Source organism: Triticum urartu, chromosome 6A (genome assembly GCF_056163025.1).
Source record: "Triticum urartu cultivar PI428250 chromosome 6A, HENAU_Tu73, whole genome shotgun sequence".
NCBI classification, from domain to species: domain Eukaryota; kingdom Viridiplantae; phylum Streptophyta; class Magnoliopsida; order Poales; family Poaceae; genus Triticum; species Triticum urartu.
In genome coordinates, this window is record NC_141878.1 from 122,359,390 (window position 1) to 122,368,426 (window position 9,037).

The window sequence follows — 9,037 nt, forward strand, 5'->3', positions numbered from 1 at the left end:
CTTGTGGCACTACCATTTAGGTCATATTGGTGTAAAGCGCATGAAGAAACTCCATATGGATGGACTTTTGGAATCACTTGATTATGAATAATTTGATACTTGTGAACCATGCCTCATGGGCAAGATGACTAAAACTCTGTTCTTCGGAATAATGGAGCGAGCTAATAACTTATTGGAAATAATACATACCGATGTATGCGGTCCGATGAGTGTTGCAGCACGCGGCGGGTATCGTACTTTTCTGACCTTCACTGATGATTTGAGTATGTATGGGTATATCTACTTAATGAAACACAAGTTTGAAACATTTGAAAAGTTCAAAGAATTTCAGAGTAAAGTGGAGAATCTTCGTATCAAGGAAATAAAAGTTTCTACGATTTGATCGCGGAGGCGAATATTTGAGTTACGCATTTGGCCTTCAATTTAAACAATGTGGAATTGTTTCACAACTCACGCCACCTGGAACACCATAGCGTAATAGTGTGTCCGAACATCGGAACCGCACTTTATTAGATATGGTGCGATCTATGATGTTTCTTTCCGATTTACCACTATCGTTTTGGGGTTATGCATTAGAGACAGCCGCATTCATGTTAAATAGGGCACCGTATGATCCGTTGAGACGACACCATATGAACTGTGGTTTCGCAAGAAATCTAAAGCTGTCATTTATTAAAGTTTGGGGTTGCGATACTTATGTCAAGAGGCTTCAGCCTGATAAGCTCGAACCCAAATTGGAGAAGTGTGTCTTCATAGGATACCCTAAGGAAACATTTAGGTACACCTTCTACCACAGATCTGAAGGCAAGATCTTTGTTGCTAAGAATGGAACATTTCTAGAGAAGGAGTTTCACTCGAAAGAAGTGAGTAGGAGGAAAGTAGAACTTTATGAGGTAATTGTACCTTCTCTCAAATTGGAAAGTAGCACATCACCGAAAACCGTTCCAGTGATGCCTACACCAACTAGAGAGGAAGCAAATGATAATGATCATGAAACTTCAGATCAAGTTGCTACTGAACCTCGTGGGTCAATAGAGCACGATCCGCACCAGAGTGGTATGGTAATCCTGTTCTAGAAGTCATGTCACTAGACCAAGGCGAACCTACAAACTATGAAGAAGCTATGATGAGCCCAGATTTCGATCAATGGCTTGAGGCCTTCAAATATGAGATATGATCCATGTATGAGAAGAAAGTGTGGACTTTGGTGGACTTGCTCGATGATCGGCAAGACATTGAGAATAAATGGATCTTCAAGAAGAAGACAGACGCTGATGGTAATGTCACCATCTACAAAGCTCGAATTGTTGCGAAAGGTTTTCAACAAGTTCAAGGAGTTGACTATGATGAGACCTTCTCACCTGTAGCGATGCTTAAGTCAATCCGAATCATGTTAGCAATTGCCGCATTTTATAATTATGAAATCTGGTAGATGGATGTCAAAACTGCATTCCTTAATGGATTTCTTAAAGAAGAGCTGTATATGATGCAACTAGAAGGTTTTGTCAATCCTAAAGGTGCTAACAAAGTGTGCAAACTCCAACGATCCATCTATGGACTGGTGCAAGCATCTCGAAGTTGGAATATACGCTTTGATGAGGTGATCAAAGCATATAGTTTTATACAGAATTATGGTGAAGTCTGTATTTACAAGAAAATGAGTGGGAGCTCTATAGCATTTCTGATATTATATGTGGATGACATATTGTTGATCGAAAATGATATAGAATTTCTGGATAGCATAAAATGATACTTGAATAAGATTTTTTCAATGAAAGACCTCGGTGAAGCTGCTTATATATTGGGCATCAAGATCTATAGAGATAGATCAAAACACCTGATAGGACTATCACAAAGCACATACCTTGATGAAGTTTTGAAGAAGTTCAAAATGGATCAATCAAAGAAAGGGTTCTTGCCTATGTTACAAGGTGTGAAGTTGAGTAAGACTCAAAACCCGACCACGGCAGAATATAGACCGAGAATGAAAATCATTCCCTATGCCTCAGTCATAGGTTCAATAAAGTATGCCATGTTGTGTACCAGTCCTATTGTGTGCCTTGCCATGAGTTTGGCAAGGTGGTACAATAGTGATCCAGGAGTAGATCACCGGACAACGGTCAAAATTATCCTTAGGTACCTAAAGAGGACTAAGGAAATGTTTCTCGGTTATGGAGCGGATAAAGAGTTCTTCGTAAAGAGTTATGTCGATGCAAGCTTTGACACCAATCTGGATGACTCTGAGTCTTGATTGTGATACATATTGAAAGTGGGAGCAATTAGCTAGAGTATCTCCATGCAGAGCATTGTAGACATAGAAATTTACAAAATATGTACGGATCTGAATGTCACAGACCCATTGACTAAACCTCTCTCACAAATAAAACATGACCACACCTTAGTACTCTTTGGGTGTTAATCACATGGCTATGTGAACTAGATTATTGACTCTAGTAAACTCTTTGGGTGTTGGTCACATGGCGATGTGAACTATGGGTGTTAAATCACATGGTGATCTGAACTAGATTATTGACTCTAGTGCAAGTGGGAGACTGATAGAAATATGCCCTAGAGGTAATAATAAAATGGTTATTATTATATTTGCTAAATCATGATAAAGGTTTATTATTCATGCTAGAATTGTACTGATCGGAAACTTAAATACATGTGTGAATACATAAACAAATATCATGTCCCTAGTAAGCCTCTACTAGACTAGCTCGTTGATCAAAGATGGTTAATGTTTCCTAACCATATACATGTGTTGTCATTTGATAAACGGGGTCACATTATTAGGAGAATGATGTGATGGACAAGACCCATCCGTTAGCTTAGCATATTGATATTGCTTTTTTCATGTCAAATACATATTCCTTCGACTATGATATTATGCAACTCCCGGATACCGGAGGAATACCTTGTGTGCTATCAAACGTCACAACGTAATTGAGTGATCATAAATATGCTCTAACGGTATCTCTAAAGGTGTTTGTTGAGTTGGCATAGATCAAGATTAGGATTTGTCACTCCGAGTATCGGAGAGGTATCTCTGGGCCCTCTCGGTAATACACATCATAAGCTTGCAAGCAAATGACTAAGGAGTTTAGTCATGAGGTGATGTATTGCGGGACAAGTAAAGAGACTTGCCAGTAACGAGATTGAACTAGGTATAAAGATACCGATGATCGAATCTCGGGCAAGTAACATATCGATGGACAAAGGAAATTAGGTATGTTGTCATAACAGTTCGATAGGAACATCTCTGATCTTGAGAATAATATTAAAGAATTTATCAATGCTCAAAAGAATTTTAATACTACGATAGAAGAAAAGTTAAGTAAGATTGATGATATGTCTAGAAGCATTGATAGAATTTCTCATGATGTAGAAAATCTCAAGATGAAAACTTTTGTGCCTAAGGTTGAGGAATCAATTAAAGCTTTATATGTTTCTATGGATGAAAGTAAGAAAAGAACCGCTATGCTTAGAGCTAAGAGAGATTTTTTGAAAAAGCGTTTTCTAGTAATTGCTTTCATAAAAATGATGAAGGTCTTAAAGTGATTGGTGTTTCTTATATTGATTCCTTGTTTAGTAAAATTAAGATTGATGATAAAGGGACTGAAGAAGGGTCAACTTTAGTTTGAAGGCGTCCCGATAATTTGGAGGGTGAAAATCTTGTTGAGAAAATTGATAAAAGTGGGTTTAGAGAGGTCAAAACTTTAACTAGTGATGTGCCCACTCTTTTGGATTACAAATACTTTAATTATGGTAATTGTTCTTTGATTGATTGTATTCCTTTATTGCAGTCCATGATAAATTCACCCCATGCTTATGAACAAAATAAAGCTTTTAGTAAACATATCGTTGATGCTATGATGAAAGCTCTGGAAGGAAAGTTGGAATTAGAGATTTCAATTCCTAGAAAATTACATGATGAATGGGAACCTACTATCAAAGTCAAGATTAAAAATTATGAGTGTTTTGCTTTATGTGACTTGGGTGCTAGTGTTTCTACAATTCTGAAATCTTTATGTGATGTGCTTGGTCTTACCGATATCGAAGTATGTTCTTTAAATTTTCACTTAGCGGATTCTACTATTAAAAAGCCTTTGGGAAGAATTAATGATGTTCTTATTCTTGCAAATAGGAATTATGTGCCCATAGATTTTATTGTTCTTGATATTGATTGCAATTCGTCTTGTCCAATTATACTTGGTAGGCCGTTTTTACGTACTATTGGTGTCGTGATTGATATGAAAGAAGACAATATTAAATTTCAATTTCCACTAAGTAAGGGTATGCAACACTTCCCTAGAACAAGAATTAAGACACCATATGAATCAATCATGAGGGCATCTTATGGATCTAGAAATAAAGATGACAATACTTGAATCTTTGCATTATGCCTAGCTAGGGGCATAAAACGATAGCGCTTGTTGGGAGGCAACCCAATGAATAAAATTTATTTTTGTCTTTTTCTTTCTGTTCTTAAGTGTTTGTGCAATTATGCTACTGTTATGATTGTGTATTTTATGTTTTAATTAGTGTTTATGCCAAGCAAAGCCTTTGGGATTATGTTTGGTAATAGTTGATTTGATCTTGTTGAAAAATAGAAACTTCTGCGTCCAGTAAAATAATTTTAGTTATTAACATAAGCGCGATAAAATATTGATTTTTGTACATAAGATTTATATACAAATTTTCCACGTCGTCCTAATTTTTTAGAATATTTTGAATTACAGAAGTATTCGAAGTTCTCATATTTCTACATACTATTCTGTTTTTGACAGATTATGTTTTCTTTGCGTTGTGTGCTTATTTCGATGAATCTATGATTTGTATTGGAGGGTATAAGCTATAGTAAAGTTTGGATACGGTAGATATAATGCAAAAATAAAATATGAATGGGTTTCCAACAGTACTTAGAGTAGTGATTTGCTTTGTTATACTAACGGATCTCACGAAGGTTTTGGCGAGTTTTCTGTGATTCAAGTTTTCAAGTTTTGGGTGAGATCACGATGGATGAAGGAATAAGGAGTAAGAAGAGCCTAAGCTTGGGGATTCCCATGGCATCCCAAGCTATTATCTAAAAGAGAAGCAAGCAATTAAGCATGGGGATGCCCGAGTGGCATCCCCTCTTTCTTCTAATGACCATCAGTATTTTACTTGGAGCTATATTTTTATTCATCACATATCATGAGTTTTTCTTGGAGCATCTTGTATTTCATGAGTCTCTGCTTGTTCTGCTTTTTATTTTAAGTCAAGTATCCTTGCTGGACATGCCTATTTGAGAGAGCCAAAATTATGCTATGATTGGTTAGAATTGCTCTCTCTGCTTCCCTTAAATCTTTGGAGCTATGGAATTGCTCTAGTGCTTTACTTATATCTTTTTGAGCACGATGTGCTTTAGTATTATTTTGAAGAAATGCTCTCATGCTTAACTTAGATTTATTTGAGAGTTAGTAATTTTTTTAAGAAATTCTCTCATGCTTCACTTATATTACTTTGAGAGAAGAAATTTTTATGCTCATGTTCTTCACTTAGATTTGTTTGAGCTATCAAAAGCAACATTTGAAATTAGTCCCAAAGTGATATATATTCAAGAGGGAGATTAAAAAAATTCATGAAGATCACTCGACAAAATAAACTTGATTCCTTGTAATAGTTTTGTGATATGATGATATAATATGTGAGTCATGTTGATGAGTAATTATGATTTAGTAAGAATGTTGATGTTAAGGTTTGTGATTCCCTATGCAAGCGCGAAAGTCAATAGTTATGCAATAAAACTACATCCTACTTGTGGTGCATTATTCGGTGTTAGTTATGCTTAATGCTCGTTTATGAGATTTTTTCGTTTCTTGGTTGGATGCTTCTCAATCTTTTTGCTAGCCTTCACTTGTACTAAGTGGGATTACTACTTGTGCATCCAAAATCCTTAAACCAGTTTTGCCATATGAATCCCCTATACCTACCTATATGTGGTATTCTTTTGCCGTTCTAAGCAAATTTGTATGTGTCGTCTCTAATTTTCAAAATAAATTTCCTTTTTGTGTGCTCGTACCGCTCATGAAATGGTAGGGGGTGGCCGATATTTTTCCATGCTAGATGTGTTATTCTCAAGATGAGTGTTTATTTACTTGTCATTGCACGAGAGTACGGCAAAGATATTAGGGATGCCCAGTCACGAAATGAAAAATGATTTTACTTTATGTTGTCAAATAATAAATTCATTGGAAATTGTTGGTATGGATGGCACCCATGGATCCGGTTAGCCGTGGAATGTGAAAGTATGGTGAAAAAAGGAATAAACTTTATTTTCTGTTTGGGAACCGCCTATGATATATCTAGCATGGAAAGTATTGGAAACTACCTGATCGTTTTCGTTGACAGGGAAAGCATGCCACCCAAAATGTTTTTATCTCTATCTTTTTCGCTTTGAGCTATGTCACCTCTACAAATCCCTACTTCCCTCTGTGAAGGGTCTTTATTTTACTTTATGCAATTTTTTGAGTCTCCATCTTCTCTCATAAAGCACCAACTAATGGGCACTATGATCGTACTTGAGCATTGGGTGTAGCTAATATGCGAGTACATTTCATGAATGGATCAATGGTTGAGCATAATGGGCTAGGGATAACTTGCTTTAGTGTTGATATTTTGAAAGACATGGTTGCTTGTTGATATGCTTGAGTATTGAAATATTCATGTCAAAACTAGACTATTGCTTTGAATCATATAAAAGTCCAAATATCCATGCTACAAAGAAAAGAATATGTGATGAACATGTTGGGCAACATTCCACATCAAAAAATTTGCTTTTATCATTTACCTACTCAAGGACGAGCAGGAATTAAGCTTGGGGATGCTGATACGTCTCCAACGTATCTATAATTTTTTATTGTTCCATGTGTTGAGAAACGTAGCATGCAATTTCAAAAAAATTCCTACGCTCACGCAAGATCTATCTAGGAGGTGCATAGCAACGAGAGGAGGAGAGTGTGTCCACATACCCTCATAGACCGAAAGCAAAAGCGTTTGACAACATGGTTGATGTAGTCGAACTTCTTCTAGCTCCGACCGATCAAGCACCAAACGTACGTCACCTCTGAGTTCTATGCATGTTCAGCGCGATGACGTCCCTCGCCTTCTTGATCTAGCAAGGTGTCAAGGAAGTAGATGAGTTCCGTCAACACGACGGCGTGGTGATGGTGATGGTGAAGTGATTCGCGCAGGGCTTCGCCTAAGCACCGCGAGAATATGACCGGCGGTGTAAACTGTGGAGGGGGCGCCACACACGGCTAACAATTGATGTTGTGTGTTCTAGCGGTGCCCCCATATATATGTATGTATGTATGTATGTATGTATATATAGGTTGGAGGGGAGGAGAGGCAGCCAAGGGGGCGCCCCAATTAGGAGGAATGCTACTTGGAGTCCTCCCAATTCGGCCTCCCCCCTTTCCATGTATGCATGAAGGGGAAGGAAAGAGGGGGTGAGGGAAGGAAGTGTCAATCCTAATCCACACTTTCCTTGCCCTTCCCCCTTCCCTTATTCTCCTCCTATAGCCTTCTAGGGCACACCAGCCCCTTGTGGGCTGGTGTGTTCCTTCACAAGGCCCATATGGCCCATAGGGTTGCTGGGGGTACCTGAAACACCTTCTAGTGACCCGATAAGTACCTGATACCCTCCAGAACACTTCCGATGTCTGAATACCATCGTCCTATATATATATATATATCAATATTTACCTCTCGACCATTTAGAGACTCCTCGTCATGTCCGTGATCTCATCCGGGACTCCGAACAACATTCGGTCACCAAATCACATAATTCATATAATACTAAATCATCATCAAACGTTAAGCGTGTGGACCCTACGGGTTCAAGAACTATGTAGACATGACCGAGACACCTCTCCGGTCAATAACCAATAGCGGAACCTGGATGCTCATATTGGCTCCTACATATTCTGCGAAGATCTTTATCGGTTGAACCGTTATGACAACATACGTTATTCCCTTTGTCATCGGTATGTTACTTGCCTGAGATTCAATCGTCGGTATCCACATACCTAGTTCAATCTCATTACCGGCAAGTATATTTACTCATTCCATAATACATCATCATGTAACTAACTCATTAGTCACTTTGCTTGCAAGGCTTCTTATGATGTGCATTACTGAGAGGGCCCAGAGATACCTATTCAATACTCAGAGTGACAAATCCTAATCTCGATCTATGCCAACCCTACAAACATCTTCGAAGATACCTATAGAGCATCTTTAGAATCACCTAGTTATGTTGTGACGTTTGATAGCACACAAGGTATTCCTTCGGTATCCGGGAGTTGCATAATCTCATAGTCGAAGGAATATGTATTTGACATGAAGAAAGCAATAACAATAAAACTGAACGACCAATATGCTAAGCTAACGGATGGGTCTTGTCCATCACATCATACTCCTAATGATGTGATCTTGTTCATCAAATGACAACACATGTCTATGGTTAGGAAACTTAACCATATTTGATTAACGAACTAGTCTAGTAGAGGCTTACTAGGGACACGGTGTTTTGTCTATGTATCCACACATGTATCAAGTTTCCGGTTAGTACAATTCTAGCATGAATAATAAACATTTATCATGATATAAGGAAATATAGAATAACAACTTTATTATTCCCTCTAGGGCATATTTCCTTCAGTCTCCCACTTGCACTAGAGTCAATAATCTAGTTCACATCGCCATGTGATTTAACACCAATAGTTCACATCGCCATGTGACTAACACCCAAAGAGTTTACTAGAGTCAATAATCTGGTTCACATCGCCATGTGATTAACACCCAAAGAGTACTAAGGTGTGATCATTTTTTGCTTTTGAGAGAGGCTTAGTCAATGGGTCTGTCACATTCAGATCCGTATGTATTTTGCAAATTTCTATGTCTACAATGCTCTGCATGGAGTTACTCTAGCTAATTGCTCCCACTTTCAATATGCATCCAGATCGAGACTCAGAGTCATCCAGATCGGTGT